This window comes from Callithrix jacchus, chromosome 12, assembly GCF_049354715.1.
Source record: "Callithrix jacchus isolate 240 chromosome 12, calJac240_pri, whole genome shotgun sequence".
Classification (NCBI taxonomy): domain Eukaryota; kingdom Metazoa; phylum Chordata; class Mammalia; order Primates; family Cebidae; genus Callithrix; species Callithrix jacchus.
In genome coordinates this window covers 38,278,828-38,296,232 of record NC_133513.1, presented here as the reverse complement: position 1 = coordinate 38,296,232, position 17,405 = coordinate 38,278,828, and the positions used below count along the sequence as shown (strand labels likewise).

Below are 17,405 nucleotides of genomic sequence, written 5' to 3'. Positions count from 1 at the left end.
AGTGTTTGCTTGTGTGGGAAAAACATTTATTTCTCCTTTATTTATAAAGTTTATTCTAGCAGGATATAAAATTTGTGTTTAACTGTTTGTTTGTTTCTTTAAGAAGTCTGAAAATCGTACCCCAGTCTCTTCTGGCTTGCAAAGTTTCTGCTAGGAAGTACACTGTAACTCTGATGCGATTCTCTTTATAGGTGATTAGATACTTTTTAAGGATTTTTCCCTTCACACTGACTTTGGATAGTTTGATGATTATTTTGGTGAAGTCTGTCTTGCAATGTGTCTACCTGGAGTTCTCTTAATCTTTTGTAACTTATTGTCTAAATCTGTAGGAAGACTAGGAAAGTTTTCTCTCAGTTCTTTTCTCAAATAGGTGTTCCAAACTCTATTTTTTCTTCTCCCTCAGGAATACCTAGCACTCATAGGTTTTCATATTTTATTTAATCTCATACTTTTTGAAGGCTTTATTTTTAAAAATTCTTGCTTAATTTGTTCTTACTTTGTTAATTTGCAAGACCTATCTGCACTCTCTGAGTTTCTTTTGCCTGGTCCAGTTTATTTTTAAAGCTTTCAACTGTATTTCATAATTTCCTCCATAAATTTTTCATTTTCAGGAGTTCCACTTTTTCTTTTGAAGAAAAATCTATTGCTTTGCTAAATTTTCATGAAAATCCTAAGTTTTTTTTTTTGTCTCAGATTTCAGTTTTTTGTTGGAGATCATTGAACTTCTTTAAAATAAATTATTTTGAATTATTTATCAGGTGTTACAAAGATCTCATTTTGGTTGGGATCCATTACTAGAGGTAATTTGATCCTTTGTGGGTGTCATAACACTTTTTTTAATACGTCCAGAATTATTTAGTTTTTTCTCATCTGAATAAACTATCTTTTTCTTATATTTGAAATTACTTCCAGATGTGGTCGCTCGTGCCTGTAATCCCAACACTTTGGGAGGCTGAGGTGGACGGATCACGAGGTCAGAGATCAAGACCATCCTGGCCAACATGGTGAAGCCACATTTCTACTAAAATACAAAGAATTAGCTGGGCATGGTGGCATGCACCTGTAGTCCCAGCTACTTGGGAGGCTGAGGCAGGGGAATCACTTGAACTAAGGAAGCACTTCAGCCTGGAAACAAAGCAAGAATCCATCTCAAAAAAAAAATTACTTTCATTTGGATAGGATTCCTTCTCTTGAGGATATGACTATAATTTATGTTGTGGAGGGTTTTCCGACTTTGGTTTTGTGTACTTTCAGGTGGTAAAACATTTCCTTGGTTATAGATAGCCTTAGTGTGGTGACTTTATCAAATGCCAGTTATAGTAGCAATGTATTGGGTATATGAGTAGGCTCATGTTCTCTTGCAGAACTGGGGTAGCAGAAGTTTCAATATACTTATTTCTATGCTATATGCTTATGACAGAAAATTTTGTATTGGGTTGTCCAGTTGGACCACCAGGCCAATCAGTGGTGCTTGCAGGGAAGAGCAAGCTGAGGTGGCCACAGAAGGGTTGATGCTTGATCCTTTTTTTTTGAAAAGAGACTGGGTCTTACTTTTTCACCCAGGCTGAAGTGCAGTTATGCAATCACAGCTCACTGTAGCCTTGACCTTGGCTCAAGTGATCCTCCTGCTTCAGCCTCTAGAATCACTGGTACCACAGGCATGTACCACCATACCTGGCTAATTTTTAAAATTTTTTGCAGAGATGGGGTCTCACTGTGTTGCCCAGGCTGGTCTCAAACTGCTAGCTTCAAGCAATCCTGTGTTGTGGGTCTGCTACCAGGAAGAGTAGGCTCCTCTCAGTGGGAACAGCTAGGTAGACAGCTGTCAGGGAGGCAGGCAGTTGTGGGGTTGGCTTACACCTCAGACCACAGCAGCCTGGAGCAGCAGTGGCAGTGGCATCATTGTTCTTAGGTTATGTAAAAGTGCCTGGCCTCCTCTCTTCCTTCCTGGTTTGGTGGTTGATAGCAGCAGCTGCTCAGGGCTCAGAAGCTTGTGGACTCCATCTCAGTTTGAGCAATGCCTCTGCCACAATCTCCAGGCAACTCACTCTGTTAGGCTGGATACCTGTGAGACCCTGCGAGGGTCAGGGGGGTCTCCCACAGCTAGCTTTGCAAAAGTCCATGGTGGGAATGTGGAGCCCTGGGAGTCTCTCATCATCTATCCTTTCTCAGCATCTAGAAGCTTCTTCCATCTCTCAGCAGTCCTGGCTGAGCACCTCCCTTGTTTCCTTCTCCTTTGTGTTCCGTGCTTCCTGTTGCTCTTCAGTTGAATTCCAGTGTTCTGTTTAAATGACCTATTTGAAGGGTGAATATCTACTCGCTGTTTTGGAGCTTTCTGCGGAAGAGGCACATACTAGCTGCTTCTACGTAGCCATCTTGAACTGAGCTTCCAGTTTCTCATATTATTAATACCTTAAAATAATATGCTACATTCATCACAGTTAGTGAATTAATATGAATACATTATAATTAAAGTCCACACTTTATTCAGATTTCCCTGCTTTTGTGTTCCAGGATCTTATCTCTAAGATGTAGCATATTACATTTTGTTGTTGTGTCTCCTTAGGCTCCTCTTGGTTGTGACAGTTTCTCAGACTTTCTTTGTTTTAGATTACCTTGACGGTTTTGAAGAGTACTGATCAAGTATTTCATAGAATGTCCTTCTACTGGTAATTATCTGATGTTTTTCTTATGACTAGACTAGGGTTATAGGTTTTGGGAAGGAAGTCCCAGATATAATATATTGTTTAATCACAGCAAATTGAGTACACTGTATCAACCTGATTTATGACTGATTTTCTTGACCACCTGGCTGAGATGGTGACTGTCAGGTTTTCCACTGTAAAGTTACTCTTTTTCTCCCCTTTTGTACTGTATTCTTTGGAAGGAAGTCACTATGCATAGCCTACCTTTAAAGACTGGGGAGTTGTTCTCCCCCTTCTTAAGGGTGGAGTCTCTGCATAAATTATCTGGAATTCTTCTACATGTCTGGAACCCAAGTTCCAAAAAAATACATTTTTCAACTTTCTGCCCTGTATTCCTTGAAAATGAGATCCTGAAAGAACTGGTCTGTATCCCAGGATTCCTGAAAGGTGATAAGCAAAAAGGTAATTCATTGATCAACTTATATTTAAGCTACATAGAAAATAAAAGTGGCATTTTCTTTTACATATTTACAAACTCCTATTTTTGGCCTATTGTCCTGCCACTGAGGTCAAAAGGAGGATTTTACCATGCAGCATCAGGATGATGGTCATGTAAACACATTTCATATTTGCTTTAAAAATACCTGAGTGTTGACAGATCATATTGTGTTCACTTGTACCTAACATCTTTTGAAAAAATGACCTCACAATGTTCAAGTGATAACAGTATTTTAGACAGAATCACCACACTTTTACATCTTAAAAATTAATCTCTTGCCGGGCACGGTGGCTCAAGCCTGTAATCCCAGCACTTTGGGAGGCTGAGGCGGGTGGATCACGAGGTCTAGAGATCGAGACCATCCAGGTCAACATGGTGAAACACGGTCTCTACTAAAAATAAAAAAATTAGCTGGGCATGGTGGCGCGTGCCTGTAATCCCAGCTACTCAGGAGGCTGAGGCAGGAGAATTGCCTGAACCCAGGAGGCAGAGGTTGCCGTGAGCCGAGATCGCACCATTGCACTCCAGCCTGGGTAACAAGAGCGAAAACTCCGTCTCAAAAAAAAAATTAATCTCTTTTTGAATCGCTTGAACCTGGGAGGCGGAGGTTGCGGTGAGCCGAGGTCATACCATTGCACTCCAGCCTGGTCAACAAGAGTGAAACTTTGTCTCAAAAAAAAAAAAAAAGAAAAAAGAAAAATTATTCTCTCTTCTCTATTAGATGAATTTTTCCCTTTTAAATAATAAAAATCTAATGTAAGGAACCTGGAGAAAACTTGAGTTTTAACATTACAGTGTCTCCAGAGCCATGTAAGCAAACTCCCAGTTTAATGCTTGAACCTACACTGTATTATCATGGCCAGTTTGTTTTTAGGGCACCATTAGGGCATCTCCCCTGATGCTAACCCACTACTTCCGAAGGCAGTTATTTTGTGGGTTTTTTTTGGCTACCAGAGATTTGAGATCCAGTATAAGAACAAACTCTATAGCTTTCTCTTACTGACACTTTTACTTTTTGCATCTAGGAACTGCCAGTCTTCCTCTACAGGATAAAAATCCCTCATCTCACATATTATTAGCTGAGTCTCTCAGCATTCTAGTTACTGTCTTTTAGACCATTTCTAGCTTTTATATAAAAGTATGTGTACATGAAGAGATGAATATGCATCTTTAAAATAAACCTGTTGCAGATTACTGTTTGGTTAGGCATCACCATCTGTGAGATCATTTCTGTGGCCTCTTGAATTATCCATCTACCTTACCTGCAAGGGCCTTAAGAGATTAATATTCTCATACTTGGAAACCAGAATTTCTTCGTCACCTGTTTATCTGTCCTTGGTACCTGGAGTGATTCTTTCACTTCTGCTTCCAAGTATGTTTTTCCTATTTGGTAATCAAAGCTATCACTGAAATCCCTTGGGAATATCTCCTAGTTGGCTCAAGCATGTATAGAAAGTTCTAGCATGCTTAACATTTAAGAACCAAGATGAGTTCTTTACTAAATGGTCATTTTCTGCCTTGTAGGGTAGTTTTCTTTGAAAATAAAGAGGAGTTGTGATGGTCTTCTAGATATTAAAAAAGAGCATGTTATTATGAAACATTAAATTCAAGTTGACCAATTTGAACTGCTATATTTTCTTTTGCATATGTAGATTTTGAAGCTTAAATGCAGATAAAAGTATGTGCAGCTTTGAGGTCCTGCAATTTTAAATGTTAGTAAAAAACTAACAATATCGATTCCAGCTATTTTATATATTAGCAGCTTACCTATCTCAGCCAATTCTCACATAAAACTTGGCAACTGGTAATGGTTCTCTTTATTCAGAGTTTAGAGACAAAAGGAATGCACAGAATAACTGTAGCTGACCTCTGTGGATGTTGGTCTAGTGAGAGTTTGCTAGTTAAGAGTTCATATAATCTAGGTAAAACCAAGAGTCTTGTCTGGTTATGTGGTAAGTGAAGCATTTGCAGTTGGTTTCAGTGTGTTGCATATAAATTGAGTCAAGGTGGTGTATGAATACATTTGTCTAGTATCACTGTAGGACTTGATTATGATTTCTTGGTTGTTACTACTCTCTTGTAGCTGTCCTGTGTGAACTGGACAACTAGGTGACAGATACATTTTTGGATATTGTCAATAACTGTTGAAAATAAGAAAACGACTCTTTTAGTTTTCACTCTTTGCTTTTATTTATTTAATTTAGAGACTGAGTCTCACTCTGTCTCACAGGCTGGAGTGTAGTGCCGTGATCATAGCTCACTGCAGCTTTGAACTCCTGGGCTCCAGTGGCCCTCCCACCTCAGCCTCCTGAGTTGCTGGAACTATAGGCATACACCTTCACGCCTGGATACATTTTTTATTCTATAGAGATAAGAGCTTGGTATGTTGCCAAGGCTGGCCTCAAATTCCTGTCCTAAAGCCATCCTCCCACCTTGGCTTTCCAAAGTGTTGGTATTACAGATGTGAGCCACCATACTGGGCCCCAAATGTATTTTTTAATGCAGAGATTTCAATAAATAATATTACAGTCCTAGTATTCTGTAATAGTTGTTAACGGCTTTTGATATGTGATGTTATTAAGATGACTTCCTTATTTTACACATGAATAAAACAGCCCCAAAGATAAATGCCTTATTTATGGTCACCTCACTGTATATTTTTTTCCATATTGTTTGGTTTCCTCTAAAAAAATACTTGCACATGAATAGAAATAGACTGCACACCCATATTTTTTCATTCATTTGTGCATCAAATAGTTTTTGTTTTTTTATACTTTACGTTTAGGGGTACATGTGCAGAGCATGCAGGTTTGTTAGGTAGGTATACACGTGCCATGGTGGTTTGCTGCTTCCATCCCCCCGTCATCTACATTAGGTATTTTTCCTAATGTTAACTCCTTTCCAATCCTCCCTATCTCCTGCTATTCCTCCTCTAGCCTCCCCACCCCGCAACAGGCCCCGGTATGTGATGTTACCCTCTCTGTTTCCATGTGTTCTCATTATTCAGCACTCACTTACGAGTAAGAACATGCAGTGTTTGGTTTTCTGTTCTTGTGTCAGTTTGCTGAGAATGATGGTTTCCAGATTCATCTGTATCCCTGCAAAGGACATGAACTCATCCTTTTTATGGCTGCATAATATTCCATTGTGTATATGTGCCACATTTCCTTTATCCAGTCTATCATTGATGGGCATTTGGGTTGGTTCCAAGTCTTTGCTATTGTAAACAGTGCTGCAGTAAACATATGTGTGCATGTGTCTTTTAGATTATAGAATATTTTATAATCCTTTGGGTATATACTCAGTAATGGGATTGCTGGGTCAAATGGTATTTTTATTTCTACATCCTTGAGAAATAGCCACACTGTCTTCCACAATGGTTGAACTAACTTACATTCCCACAACCGTGTAAAAGTGTTCCTGTTTCTCCACATCCTCTCCAGTATCTTTTGTCTCCTGTTTTTTAATGATCACCATTCTAACTGGCGTGAGATGATATCTCAGTGTGGTTTTGATTTGCATTTCTGTAATAATCAGTGATGATGAGCTTTTTTTCATATGTTTGTTGGCTGCATAAATGTCTTCTTTTGAGAAGTGTCTGTTCATATCCTTCACCCACTTTTTGATGGGGTTGTTAGTGTTTTTCTTGTAGATTTGTTTAAGGTCTTTGTAGATTCTGGTTAGTCCTTTGTCAGATGGGTAGATTGAAAAAATTTTTTTCTATTCTGTTGGTTTCCGATTCACTCTAATGATAGATTCTTTTGCTGTGCAAAACCTCTTAAGTTTAATTAGATCCCATTTTTAATAGTTTTGTTTTATGTATATATGCGTGTGTGTCTGTGTGTTTTTCTGAAATGGAGTCTCACCCTGTTGCCCAGACTGAACTGCAATGGCAGGATCTGGGCTCACTGCAACCTCTGGCTCCTGAGTTCAAGTGATTCTCCTGCCTCAGCCTCCTAAGGAGCTGGAATTACAGGCACATGCCACCACACCCAGCTAATTTTTTGTATTTTTAGTTGAGATGGGGTTTCCCCATATTGGCCAATCTGGTCTTGAACTCCTGACCTTGTGATCCACCCGCCTCAGCCTCCTAAAGTGCTGGGATTACAGGTGTGAGCCACCGCACCCGGCCTGTTTTGTGTTTTTAAAAGACAGGGGAGACATTCTGTTGCCAAGTTGAGGTACAATGGTGGTGGTGGTGCAATTATGGCTCACTTGGGAGGCCAAGTGTTGGGGTTATGGGAGCAAGACATCACACCTGGCTTGAAATGTTTTATATCTTTCTTCCATACCACTTTTGCATAGGGAATGAGCTGTCAACCCTTTCATCCAGTCATCCTAATGCTGAATTTGTATGTTTTTCATGTTTGTTTCTTTTTTTTATTATTTATTATTTTTTTTATTGCATTTTAGGTTTTGGGGTTCATGTGAAGAAGATGCAAGATAGTTGCATAGGTACACATGTGGCAGTGTGCTTTCCTGCCTTCCTCCCCTTCACCTATGTCTGGCATTTCTTCCCATGCTATCTCTCCCCAACTCCCCACCACCCGCTGTTCCTCCTCATTCCCCGCAACAGACCCCAGTGTGCAGTGCTCCCCTCCCTGTGTCCATATGTTCTCATTGTTTAACACCCGCCTATGAGTGAGAACATGCGGTATTTCATTTTCTGTTCTTGTGTCAGTTTGCTGAGGATGATGGTCTCCAGGTTCATCCATGTCCCTACAAAGGACACGAACTCTTCGTTTTTGATGGCTGCATAATATTCTATGGTGTATATGTGCCACATTTTCCCAGTCCAGTCTATCATCGATGGGCATTTGGGTTGGTTCCAGGTTTTTGCTATTGTAAACAGTGCTGCAATGAACATTCGTGTGCATATGTCCTTACAGTAGAATGATTTATAATCCTCTGGATATATACCCAGTAATGGGATTGCTGGGTCAAATGGAATTTCTATTTCTAGGTCCTTGAGGAGTCGCCACACTGTCTTCCACAATGGTTGAACTAATTTACACTCCCACCAACAGTGTAAAAGTGTTCCTATCATGTTTGTTTCTTAAGAAATCAATTTACCACATTTTGGAAGTCTGGTTTTTTGTTTTTTGTTTTTTTTAAATCAGAGCAGGGGACTGCTGTTGGATCTACACTGTTCAGGTAATACATGAACAGTGGTAGAGTTGCAGGACATTTTTTTTTTTTTTTTGACATGGAGTCTCGCTCTGTTGCTCAGACTGGAGCAAGTGGCACGATCTTGTCTCACTGCAACCTCTGCCTCCTGGTTCGAGCGATTCTCCTGCCTCAGCCTCCTGAGTAGCTGAGACTGCACGCATGTGCCACCATGCCCAGCTAAGTTTTTTGTGTTTTTAGTAGAGATGGGGTTTCACCGTGTTAGGATGGTCTTAATCTCCTGACCTGTGATATGCCCTCCTCGGCCTCCCAAAGTGCTGGGATTACAGGCATGAGCCACCATGCCTGGTCACAAGGACATCTTAATAGCATCTTTTGCCTCAGGGCTTTGGTTTCGAGTTAGGGCTTAGGCTGATTAAGGTATAGTGCTTATATATTACTAGTTGTGTATGTAATTAGAACTTCTAAGCAGAGTCAGACTCGCTAATTGTGAAAGATGTACTCAACTGATTTGTAGTACACCCTAGGATTGTTACAAGGTGTGTAGATGTCTGTTCCCTGAGAGCAAAGATCTTTTCATCTATTAGCAGTGTGACCACGGGTTCTTACTAAACTTAGAGGAGACTGCCTATTTTCCGGAAAGTGGTGGAGATGAAATGGTTGCTTTTTGGGAGATTGTCACTCAGTGAGTGTACTTCTGGCCTCAATGGCCTCCCACACAAATCCACTGAGAGTTGTCATCCCAAATGTAACTCAGTCACAAGGCTTGCTTCTTTTACCAAGAAAACTTTGATAATAACTGAAAAAATTATTTTGTTAAATTCAAGGTAATACTAAAAATTTCTTGGGGAAAATTTGAACTTTGAATCCCTGACCGTAGAAGTTGTTTATCATTAAAAGCAGAAAAATGTGGGAGGACTATTTTAGATTTAAAAAAAACTAAAGAGACAACTGGTGTAATATGTATAACTTGATGGAATCTGTCAGAAAACATAAGTAACTATAAGGTGTGTTTGGACAGCTGGGAAAGTTGAATATTGTCTATATGTTAGATGATAATGATAGAATTACAGTTAATTTTATGCATCAGAATATGTGTATCAGAGAAGGAAAAAGCAAATGGGGCAAACTTAATAATAGTTGATATGCATCTAGGTGAAGGACACACAGGTATTCATTGTACTATTCTTTTAGCTTTTCTGTAGATTTAAAGCTTTTCAAATCATGTTTTGGGAAATAAAAGAATATGCTTGCCAAATGTGAGATGAACAAAGAGTTGTGGTAGACAATAATAAACAGTAAATGATATAAAACAATTTAAAGGCCAGTGGGTGACTTATCTAACCCTTCCTATATTGTCCTAGGGAATAAAAATCAGGTCATCAAACAAAGCGATACTTGAAATTATTGGTTTTGGGTAATCTTTTAACTGATTAATCAAATCATAGTATACCTACCTAGGCAGTTTATCTTTTCCTGTCTTATTCAGGAGGCTTCAAAATGAAGGCATTTGGGCACATTCTGTATTCAGATATATCATAGATAGATTGATAAAAGTGACTTCACCTCTTTCATTCCCCATCAATTGTTCTTCAGTGAAAAACTTTTGGGGGAAAGACCCTTAAAAGCAAAGCAGAGTGAGTTTCAAATGATGAAAATAGTTTTCTAAACAATGTAACATAATTAAAGATAAGCTGATTTTTTTTTAGCTGTTCACAGGTTTAGTTGCTAGGATGGGTAATGAACTAGAAAGCTATATACCTTTGAACAGCAACTTTTCAAAATATTACAGATAAAGAACAAGGTTAAGAATATTTTGCGATTTCTTTCAGTTGAAATGCATATCATTCAACAAAGTAGTTAATGCTTCTTTTTATCAAATCATATGAAATATTCCGATTTAAAATATTTTATAATTTCCATCTCCTAATTAAAAATGTGATTACATTCTTGCTGTCAGACTGATTAGTTTTTAGAAGTACAGTAATTGCAGCAGGTGTTAATCTCACGTTGGTATTTGCTTCACACCCCCTCATGTTTGGTAGAATGGAATTTATAGAGTGGATAAGTGCTTAGAACATAACAAAAGTGCCTGATGGAGCCCCCAGAAATCTGGTGACTAGCCCAGACCAGAATTGTACTTGTCACCAATTTTAGACCCTTGTCCCATTCTAACTCTGAAGACCAACTTTGCTTTGCCCTGAACCACACATACTTTTGTGCTTTTTATCCTGGCCAACATTACTTCAGCATTGATTGTTTTCCCCCTAGTATTAAAGGAACTTAATTTGATATAATTTAGCTTAAATAATGCTGTATGCTATGTCCAGTATTCACCGATTGCTTAAATGTTTAAGAATGTTTACTAGTGTGAATACTGTTTTTTACTGTATTTAAGTAAACCCATGTAAGGTATTTATAAATTGCCTCTATAACTTATATTTATGGATTAAAATGTTTTTGTTTTGAATAATGGCTAACACTTATATTTTACTGTGAGCCAAGCACTATCCCAAGAACTTTCCATAGGTTAACTTACTAAATTGAATTCTCACAGCAACCCTTTGAAGTAGGCATTACTGTTGTGGTCCTGATCATTTTATGGATTGATTTGGAAGCTGAGAATCAAAAAGGTTGGGCATGTGGTAATTGATGAAGGTGGGATTTGAACCTTGGCTCACTGCTGCTGAGTTTATAGTTCTCATCACCTGGGCAATGGTGCAGTCCAGGTGCAGTTGTCCTCTTCAGGTGAAGGAGAGCTGCTGCTCTTACTGTTCATGACATTCCTTTTGAGTCACCTGGGCTAGAAACTAGGGAGCTCCCTTTGCCTTGTTTGCTGTTAACACCTCACTCATCAATAAGTTTTACCGATTCCAACTCTGAAATGTTTTCTTTGTCCATCCTTCCTCTCTGCCCTGGTGCTACTGCCCTATTTCAGGCAGCCGTGTAGGTCAGGGGTTGGCAAATCATAGCCGATGGTCCAAATCCAGCCACTGCTGTTTTTGTATGTCTTGCTAGCCAAAAATGGTTTTTACATTTTTAAATGGTTGGAAAAAAGTCAAAAGATTAAATTATGATACATGAAAATGATATGAAATAAAAATTTTAGTGTTCATACAGTTTTACTGGAATAGAGTCACGTTCATAGAGTCATGTTCATTTCCTTGTGCTACTTTGTCTGACAATGGCAGAATTGAGTAGGTATAATAGAGAATATTTACTGTCTCGCCCTTTACAAAAAAAGTTTGCTGACCCTTGATCTAGATTATTATAGTAGTTCTACTTACTAACTTCCCAAACCTTCCCTTATGTCTCCTTCCTTTCTGTTCTCATTGTTGATGGATGGGTAGTAGTGGGCGAATACAAGAAACTAGTATTCTTATTATCTCTGATGTGGTGTTTATTTAATTTTACCACATAGTCATATCTGTTAGTTGTTTACCTGTTTCTGTCATGTAATAGAGTTAGGAACTCCTTATTGTTAGGATGATACCTTACCCACCAACAAAGGGATGATACATACCCACATGCTATCCATGCTTGAATGAAGATATAATCAGTCATTTATAAATGGCACTTTAAATTTTTACTCACATACTATATTTTCATTTTAAGAGCAAATAAAAAAAAGCAGTTGGTAAAGTCTGTCAGAAGTTTTTTTGTATGTGCAGACTCCCTTCCAGCATGTCTTTTAGAGCTTTTACGGTGATGGGATCCTTGTTACTTCTTTTGTAACACTGACAAAAGAAGTGTGATGAAGGTGTTACTAGGTCTCTGACAAGTACGTGGTTTAAAAGCTAAGTCATTTTAATTAGTGAGTGACACATGCTTTATTAGAGCCATTCTGGCCTAGAGCAATAGTATGATACTGGTAGCTTTAGGAATGTTCTTGAATGTGGCACTTAAGTTACAAGAGGGCTCTAGAGCCATACCAGTTTCCAGGGGTTACAGTTTGCTGGTGAGTTGAGCAGGATTGGCATTACAGAGATAATGTGGAAAGGTTTGATGGGTTTCCATTCCATAGGATGCTCCCTTGGGCAATCTGTTAGGAGTTGAGGAAGTCCCGATATCCTGGAAGGACCAAACATATGTATAGTAAAGGTCAGAACAAACTGGATGTCTCATCTAGAGTATTGGGTGGTGTTTGAAGAGGCAGGTTTTGAAGATCATGGAAAGCAAAAGTTCTTCAGGTCAGAGTCTTCAGAGCAGTGGCCTAGGTAGGGAAAATCTATGAATGTGTGAACTGCAGGCAGGTAGGTTGTTGATACTTTCCTATTATCTTTCCTGCTGCCTCAAGGACATACCATTGCTATCGTCATAAGAGTTCTGAGGTCTTGGTTGTAATGTCAGCAGTGGGAGAATACATATGTCATCAAGCTGCAAACTGCATTCTGGGTCATCAGTGCTCTCTTTTCTGTATTAATGTGGCACTGTGATCATGGAATCGCAGATACTCTGGGAGCAGTCCAGCTTTAATGCAGAGTTCTTCTGGAGGTTGGAAGGACTTGCCTGATAACTATCACCTTGCCCTCATTGATAATTCTGATGAAAACCTGCCCCTCCATAGTCATCAGGCCTCTTACCTCAGACAACCAAGAGCAACCAGAATTCTTTTGAGACACTTGGGATATGATGTGCACTCATCACCTTTTGTATTAGCTGCCAGGAAAGCTAGTTTCTGGGAGAAGTACCTTTAACAGCACTTGTGTAGATTTCAAGATTTTCCAGACTGATTGTTTCAGTGGGAATTTTAAACCCAGAGTAGAGATACTTAAAACGAGAACGTAAGAAAAGATGACAATGATTGAGAAGCCGTAGACACAAAAAGCTGATAACACAAAAAAGTTAAGTTTTAATTTAAATTCAAGAAACAGATTGACTAAGATCATGATCATCTTACAATTAGAGGATTAGTTTATCACTTATAATTAATATTGCCTAGCCATCCCTTATTCTTGTTTGACATTTGTCATGGAGAAACATTGCAAATCCTTGCCCATGTTATATACTTAAGATTTGTGCACCCAAACATCAGTCTGCTAAGGAGGACATGGAGAATATAGACTTTCATGAAGTTATAGAAGAAAATGTAAAGGGCACTATATTCCAGAGTCTTTCTTTGTAAAGTTTTAGTTATAGCAGTTATTAGCCCTTATGTAATGCTCTCCTGTTACTGTAAAGAAATACCTGAGACTGGGTAATTTGTAAAGAAGAGGTTTAATACTTTTACAGAACTTCATGGTTCTGTAGGCTGTTTAGGAAGCTTGACACCAGAATCTGTTCAGCTTCTGGTGAGGCCTTGGGCTGCTTATAGAAGGCAGAGGGAAAATGTTATTTTACATGGTGAGAGCAGGAGCAAGAGGTGGGGGGAGGTGCCACACATTCTTAAATGACCAGATTTCCTGAGAAATCACTCTGTCATTAGGACAGCTCCAAGGATATGGTGCTAAAAACGATTTGTGAGAGATCAGGCCCAATGATCTAATCACTTCCCACTGGCCCCCACCTCCAATACTGGGAATTAGGTTTCAACATGAGATTTGGTGGAGACAAATATCCAAACTATTATCAGCCCTTCTTATAGAAGAGGTTCTCCTTTTACATTATATTCATATTACTATTCGGGATGCGGAATGGAAGGAGGCCCCAAAACATCGGTGGAATTGTTCACGTGTATAGTCCATAAGAACAAATTGTAATAACTTGGTTAAGTGCTATTGGATTCACAACTCTACTGTCAGCTAACTGATACTCCAGGGAAATTTGGTGTCCATGTTTTGACTTGTTCATGCTGCTGTCCTCACCACTGTTGCCACCATTGTGCTAAACTGTCTGTCCTTTTAATTTGCTTTTATAATCAAGTGTTCCCATAAATATTGCAGGCCAAAGGATGAGCCTGATAAGGAAATATATATATATATTAGCAGAGTGAATAGAGTTAGCTGCCTTGGCAGGTGGCTGGAGAGCTCTCTGGGAGTGTTAAGGGAAAACAGCTGGGGGTGCCATTTTGTAGATTGAGGCTCTGGATTGAGTTGGACTAGATGATCTTTATGTCTCTATTAATTCTGAGGATTTTTAATTTTTTGAGCACTCTTGGCCACACTTGATTTTTTCTTTCTTTTCTTTTCTTTTGAGACGGAGCCTCACCCTGTTACCCAGGCTGGAGTGCAGTGGCGCCATCTCAGCTCACTGCAACCTCTGCTTCCCAAGTAGCTGGAATTACAGGTGTGTGCCATCTCTTCCAGCTAATTTTTTGTATTTTTAGTAGAGATGGGGTTTTGCCATGTTGGCCAGACTGGTCTTGAAGTCCTGGCCTCAGGTTATCCACTCTGCTTGGCCTCCCAAAGTGCTGGGATTACAGGTGTTAGCCGCTGTGCCCATCCCACACTTAATTCTTAATAATCAGTTTGAGCCAGGCACAGTGGCTCACACCTATAATCCCAGCACTTTAGGAGGCCGAGGCAGGAAGATCCCTTGAGGCCAGGAGTTTGAGACCAGCCTGGGCAACATAGCAAGACCCTCTCTCTACAAAAATAATTAGCCACGTGAAACATACTGGAGATCACTATTTTATGATCTGTGTCTAAGCTGGGAAGGAAGTAGAGAAGACAAGAATAGTGATCAACCTTAGAGCTGATTATCTTCATTAGGAAACTGGGAGTTAACAATGCAGGACAGAAGAGAACATCAAGGAAACAAGTCTCTTTAGAGAACAGAAAGTGGAAGAAGGGACACATTGCTCACAGTGTGAGGCTCACCTCAGGTGATACGCCCTCTTATCCCCTCATTCATGGGATGGGGTAGGGGAGTGGGTGCTCAGGATTTAGAGAAAAAGGAATGTGACTTCCAAAAAAGGAAGAGTACAGTTTGGCCTAGCCTCTTTCTGGTGGACATGCACTCTCATAAGACATTGAGAGGATTGCAGAATGTTGAGGAAAAGGATATCCCTGGGAGAACAGAGCCGAGTTAGGACTTTCAGTAGAGACTGGTTCCTTTGTCTCTTTATGACATTCCACGAACTGCCCTTGAATATGGCACAAGCTCCCAATAGCTGGAAGAAGAAGGGTTCTCCTAGACAACACAGCATCACACACAGAGAAGCCAGATCGAATGTCCTTGTGAAGTAGAAGGCAATGAGGAGACACGGCAAGGCCTCTGTACACATGGCAGGACGGACAGAGAAAGGCTCAGTGCATATAGTAGAAGAATGCAGTCTGTTCTGGAAAAAAATAATGATTTCCTTTCAAAAAAGGAAGAGAATTCCCAAGTACTGTGGAATAGTTTAATAGGAACTAGAAGTTTATAAAACACTAGTTCAGAAGTGATAAAATAACAGAATGAGGTGAAAAGGGAAAATACGGGGCCAAGAAACACTTAAGGAACTTATTTGTTGCAGAACAACAAATAAATTAGAAGCAGCAAGGAAAAGGATACTCATGGCTGAAAAGTTACCTTACTGACAGCAAAAGCTTGAGATGTTTACAGTGAGTGCAGAAGAAAACCTTGGAGCAGTGAGAAAAATAGATGAGTATGGGAAACAGATGGAGAACATTACAGGTGATTGGACTGTCTACAGGCGCAGCTGAGATGGTACCATTATGGGCCTTCCATTCTCTAGTTCAAATTTGTCTTGGAATGCTGATTTTAAGTTGCAGAAAATTTACTTTTTTAGATATAACTCATTTGGAAATATGTAAGCATGGACATATTGGTGAAAATGAATATTCATGTGCTTCCTAGAAGAATACCAATGAGATAAAGATTTATTTATAGCCTGAAACCAGGAAAATCCCCCCTTGAAGCAGTTTGTTTCCTGGCATTGATACACAGAGCTTCCCTCCCCCACCCTGTGATGATTTTCTTGGGTCTGCAGGAACTATCTTTTGCTAACTGTGAATACTGACCTGCTGATCGTAGGGCAAGCATTTTGCTGCTTTTTCTGCATCCAGAACTCATTATGTAGTGTGGGTTTTATGGAGAAAAAGAAATTTTGTTTTGTTCTGTCAGACATCTGTGGTTAATCATTTACCTTTTCTACATTTAAAAAAAAATATTTCAAGTAAGTCTGGATGACAAGTTAGCATACGGGAAGAGCAAACGGATCCGGTAACATTTACTATCACTGACGGGAAACTGAACTTTCATTCCTTGCATGCCACCAAGTAAGGCTGAGAATCTTTACATTGCAGATTGCTTGGGGAGACTAGAGGCTGAGGGGAAATTGGTTGCTGGAATGCACTTGTCATGAATTATTCATTCACTTCTGCATTCTCTGAAGGTCAGCTGGAGGAAGTAGTTAGTCCATCCAGTTTGATGGTGGGAGTGCTATGCTGAGGGCTTCAGTGAGCCCTCAAAAGTCCAGCTGCGACAGCCAGCCATGTGCCACTGCTGGCAGCTGTAGGGTGGCAGCTGCTGTGCAGGCAGTGCCTGTCCCCCAGCAACAAGCACAGAGGACTGTGCTGCAGGGAAGTGCAGCACTGAGCACACACCAATGCATTCTTGTTGGAAAAGGAATCTTCAGGTAGGAGACGTGCCCTGTCAGCTGTGCCTGGTTTCTCACTGATGCTGGGATGCTATTAGGCCTTATGGAACAGATGTGTAGAATGGAGTTGTTGCTCAAGGATGCCTCACTTGAGGTTCCCAGCCAGAAAAACTTAAAATTTAATTTTAATTTCATTTTCATTTTATTTTTTGGAACGGAGTCTTACTGTGTCACCAGGCTGGAATGCAGTGGTGTGATCTCAGCTCATTGCAATCTCCAACTCCCTAGTTCAAGGGATTCTTCTGCCTCAGCCTCTCGAGTAGCTGGGATTACAGGCATGTGCCACCACATCCAGCTAATTTTTGTATTTTTAGTAGAGATGGGATTTCACTGAGTTGGCCAGGATGGTCTTGATCTGGTGACCTCATGATCCGCCCACCTCGACCTCCCAAAGTGCTGGGATTACAGGTGCGTAAGCCACCATGCCCAGCCATTTAATTTCATTTTCAAGATGTACTTTGTTTCTAATAAAACTGTTTCTTGAAATTGTGAAAAGTATTCTGAAGCCAGTAAGCATTTAAATATATAAATTTTAGCTTTTTAAAATGTATCATCTTATTCTTGATATCAAAAAATCTTTTTTTATTGATAT

The 17,405-nt window shown here is 39.7% G+C and overlaps 1 protein-coding gene across 14 annotated transcripts in view; it reads left to right on the top strand.

The window, feature by feature from the left end:
• MARCHF8 (membrane associated ring-CH-type finger 8) overlaps positions 1–17,405 on the top strand; it is a 137,156-nt gene that overhangs the window by 68,026 nt on the left and 51,725 nt on the right. The window contains exon 1 of one of the 14 annotated variants that reach the window (XM_078345295.1): positions 16,697–16,792. The exons of the other annotated variants lie outside the window; for them this stretch is intronic. The gene's annotated coding sequence lies outside the window, so the exon portion shown is untranslated. Of the gene's footprint in view, positions 1–16,696; positions 16,793–17,405 lie in introns of those variants that run through there. 14 annotated transcript variants of the gene reach the window in all.